Raw genomic sequence first — 5,219 nt, 5'->3', positions numbered from 1 at the left:
TAAGTGTTGAGTTTAACCTTGATTTGAGGGAATTAGGTACCCTCAGACTATGGTGGAATAAAGGTGAATTTGTATTGATATGGTGGGATCGGGTTGCACGCCGCAACTGGTGGAATATGGGTGGATTGATTGGTGAAATAAAGGTGAATTGTGATACTGATTTTGTTATATGGTGGGATCGGATTACGCGCTGCAACACATACTTATTTATGATTGTTGATATTGTTACGGTGGAATAAGAGAAGATTGTGTTGTAGGGTTGGATCGGGTTGCGCGCCGCAACAATCTATGTGTTTCTATTTCCTTGAGCTGTGTTGGTTTTCGGTATTTTTTTATGAAACTCTAAGGATTGGTAATTCGGATCGTCACTGGTTTTTCTTTGAGGATTTAGCTATTTTCTTCAGTTAATTGTCTTATTTTGTTTCGTATTTTCTTCTCCTGTCTTTATTATATACTGCGTACAAGTTATAGTGTAAGTGACCTGCCTTAGCCTCGTCACTACTCGTCGAGGTTAGGCTCGGTGCTTATAGAGTACATGGGGTCGGTTGTACTCATACTACACTCTGCACTTCTTGTGCTGATTTTGGAGTCGGTCCCAACAGCGTTTATTAGCGTACTCGGGTTGGCTAGCTTAAGAGGCTTGAGGTACAGCTGCTCAGCGTCCGCAGCTCCTAGAGTCCCCTTCCCTTTTTATTAGATGTGTATTTTCCCTCAGACAACTTTATATTTTATTCAGACCCTTATTTGTGCTATTCTAGTAGCTCGTGCACTTGTGACACCGGGTCCAGGGTTGTATCAGATATTTTAGTTGTTATTGCTTCCGCACTTTACTTCAGATTATTACAGTTACTTCAGTTTCCTTCTTATCATTTAATCAGAACTGTTGAAAATGGATAAATTATTCTAACGTTGGCTTGCCTAGCAAGTGAAATGTTAGGCGCCATCACGGTCCCGAAGGTGAGAATTCCGGGTCGTGATAAAATACCTTCAAAATTTGTCGATTGATAATTTTAATTCGAACAATCGAGACAATAATTAATATCCATGTGATGTTAGCCCGCCATCGGAATGCCAACAAGAAGAGGAAAGCCCAGAGAAACTCCAAACTCCAGCCATGACAAAATTCAAACCAATAAAAAATTAATCCTTTTCTTCATCATTGTTAGAGAAAATTATGAGCTTTAGAAGAAATAACCTTGTATAATCGATGTAGAAAAAGGTTGATTTCAAAGAGAGAAAGAGGAAAATTCTTTAGAAAGAACTGTGATTGGGGTTTTCTGGGTAAGAAAGGAATTGCGAGGGTTTAAAGAAATTTACTTAATTAAAAGGTTACAATCAAATGATCTCATTTAAAACTAATTTGTATATAATTAGTAAAATATATATGACCATGTAATTAAGTTAAAACTCTATTAGGGAAGGTAAATAAATTTCATATATAGTATAGATAGGTAAAAATCCCTTGTAAGTAGGCGTTTGGACATGAATTCCAAAAAAAAAACTTCAAATTTGGAATTTCACTAAAATTTGAATTGAAGATGTAGTTGTGTTTGGTTATAATTTTTGCAAAATATTTGGATGTCTTTTTTTCAAAATCATAAACACATGATTTATACCCCACAACTTGTAAAAAATATCAAAACCACCCCAATTTGATTATCCTACTTGAAATAAACAATCAAACATGCTATTATTTAACTGTTATCATATTCTACTTTACTGCAATACACAGAAGATGCAAAATTAATATCACATTTTCTAATATAGTCCGCTTCCCACTGCTATTACCAATGTTATCAAACATGTAGGTTAATAATTGATGGGATCATTTTATAAATATTAAAAGTATAGGGTAAAGTTGTAAAATTAAAAACAAGCAAATTCTCATTTTCAATTGAAAAACTGGTAAGAACCCGTTCTTCAAATTTGAAAATGCATTTCCAAATCAAATTGAAAAAATTGGTAAAATTTTGATAACCAAACATTATTTTAAAAAAACAAAATTGAAAAAAAAAGGAAAAAATTTGTATGTCCAAACGGCCTCTAAATCTTTAACTTCCCCTGCTGTGACACAAAAATTTCATGCACGCAGCTTTTACTTTGTAAAGATTCTTTTATGGCGTCCATGTAGAAAATTTAAATTCGTGAGATTTTACTATTTATACAAGGAATGCCAAAAAAATCAGTATATTATATCCACAAAAGCCACACACAAGTTACCAACTAATTAATTGTCATTTAATTTATTTATATGGAGATCAAGTAATTCGATTGGAAAGACTTTCTCAACCTTAATTGTCCTACGCGTAAACGTAAGTTACTACATCTTACTTATTGTAGAACGCTAGCTGCCGAACTAAAAATTCGATCCTACTACTTTTATTAGTTGAGGAATTCAATTGTTTTAAATGGAAAGAAAAATGGGGGACCACATAAAAGAGAGTATTAGAGATGAAAATGAATGAGCAATCAATATTCTTTTAAGTAGTTTTCTTAGAATATGAAATTTGTTATAAATAGAATTTTATTTATGGTGAATGTCTATATTTAGAGAGATTCTAGGGATTATTGCTTGGTGGTTAAGTCACTATTTCCCTATAAATAGAGGGTCCTATTCCATTGTAATTCATCCCAAATCAATAAGAATTCTCTCCCTCTACTTTTCTCTGCAATACTCTTCTTCTACTTTTATTGTTTTATAACATGTTATCAGCACGAGACTATCCAATTGAGTAGAAACTTTGGGATTGAGCATACTGATTGTCAATTGTTCCATGAACTTCCGTCATGATTAAATTCTGAATTTAAGGTAAGTATTTTACTTTATTTTTCTCTTTTAAATTCTTGACATTCTATAATTTGATTTTAAATACAAGCAAAGACAATAAATTGTGATTATAACTCTAATAGAGTTTGTAAGAAATTATAACCACGTGAAGTGGTAAAATTTGTATGTCTTGCCATGATCAAATTCATGTATGATTGTGGGCACAAGAAGTGAAAACCCGTCCCATTGAATTTGCTCCGTTCTCATTCCCTTAAGAGAATTTGATAGCAGTATGTGATAAGTCTGAAAGAAGACAAAATTATTGATATGAATGTATCAATGGATGTGGACGTAGTTATAGACGAAATTATAATCGTCATCATTGTGGTATTGAGAACAATAAAGATTCTCAAAATAATCCTTCACTTTGTGAAAGTAATATTTGTCATCGATTTGACATGAGATTTTGTAAAGCACATATAGATGATTATGGTCCATTCATGATGTGAATGTGACAACATATGATTTATGAATACATATTCAGTCTTGGAAGAATATGAATGTGCTAGTGGTAGTGAATATACCACACTCACCTCTAGAATGAGGTTTGAGGGAAAATAAGAAAATAGTGTCATTATTATGGCATAAATGGTCATTGGATGCATACCTATTGTACGCCAAAATAATTTGGCGATGTGATTATTAAAGGGCAACAGTAATACAAGGAACATATCATGTATAGAATTCTGAACATGACCATAATGGTATAACTTTCTCTTTAAAAGAGATATTCACCACATGGATGTTGATGAATATGTGGTAGTACAAAATTAATTGAGAGCTCTGGAAGAGCCAATTATTACTATTTTCTCCCTTCACAAGTGGTTCGGGGTGAGGAACCAAATAATTTCATCTTACTATTATTGATGTGCGGTGTATATTTTGATTAACACCATAACGCACAAAGATGATGAAGCAAGTTAGTTTTTCTAACATGATGAGGAGAGATGATAACATTTGAGAAAAAGTTACGCGGAATGAATTATCATTTTTACATCTAGATCCTCGAATAAAATAATATGAACTTGAAGTTCATAAAAAGATAATTCATTTGCAATATATTGCAAAGCATGCCAGACGCATTTGCTGACCCAAAGAAAGTAACTATATTCTCGTTGCAAATGCTCATATTAAGTCCTATAAGGACAAAGTCTATGGTACACTTAAAGCGTATAGATAGATCGGTTTCAAATAAACTTCTTAATAAAGAAGATGAGCAAATGATCAAAATGATCATAATAAGGGAGGCAAGTGATCTAGAAGATCGCATGACATAACACTTCATAAAATCTCATGAGAGATTCAGGTACCTGAATATATGAATGAAGAGATCTCTATGTTATGTCTTTATGAAAAATAAGGAGGTTAGAACCATACAAAATGTTTGTCGACGACATTGATTATAGCACTAAATATATATGAGGATCTTAAGTCTGGAGAAACAATTCAAGTAGAATTTGGTTTCATATGAAAGACAAGTAGTTTTGGACCTGCAGTTCAAATACTTAAAAGTATAAAGTCAATGGTGTGTGCTATCACGTTTATGTATCTTATATGTCTGGCATGACATGAAAACTTGATGTAAATCTAAACTTTATTTATATGGCTTATTGACTATACTTATATGGCAATCCATGAACGATTTAAAATGCTGATAGCATATGCAATTCTTGGAGAATTTTTTGGTCACGAATGACCACATCCTAAGTGCAATTTGTGCACAAAGGTATCTTGCTATAACTATAAGCATGATAATGTGATAGCGAGGATTTTCAAGGTGCAACATATTCATTAGAGTTAATATGGCAATTTTATTCATCAAATCTCTGTCGACGTCAACCTTCAAGAAGCTAGCGCACAAGATTGGGATGCGAAGGCTCAAGGATATGAATTGATGCTCTCATCATGGGGAGTTAATGCGCGTTGCACTCTTTTCCCTTACAAGGTTTTGTCCCACTGGGTTTTCCTTGCAAGATTTTTAACGAGGCAACCAAAAGGCGTATTATTAGATATGTGTAGTCTTTTTCCTTTTCTAAAATTTTTCCCCATTGGGTTTTATTTTAGTTAAGGTTTTAACGAGGCGCATTATCTGTTGAATAGACATTCAAGGGGGAGTGCTATAAATAAAATTTTATTTATGGTGAATGTCTATATTTAGAGAGATTCTAGGGATTATTGCTTGGTGGCTAAGTCACTATTTCCTATAAATAGAGGGTCCTATTCCATTATAATTCATCCCAAATCAATAAGAATTCCCTCTCTCTACTTTTCTTTGCAATACTCTTCTTCTACTTTTATTGTTTTATAACAAAATTGATTTTTTGTTTTAATTTTTCGTTGTATGGCTGGCAGCCATCGTAAAAATTATTAATTCACCATCAAATTTCTTTCG

Source organism: Nicotiana attenuata, chromosome 2, assembly GCF_001879085.1.
Source record: "Nicotiana attenuata strain UT chromosome 2, NIATTr2, whole genome shotgun sequence".
Taxonomy (NCBI): Eukaryota; Viridiplantae; Streptophyta; class Magnoliopsida; order Solanales; family Solanaceae; genus Nicotiana; species Nicotiana attenuata.
Note: the sequence above shows the minus strand (reverse complement) of the source record.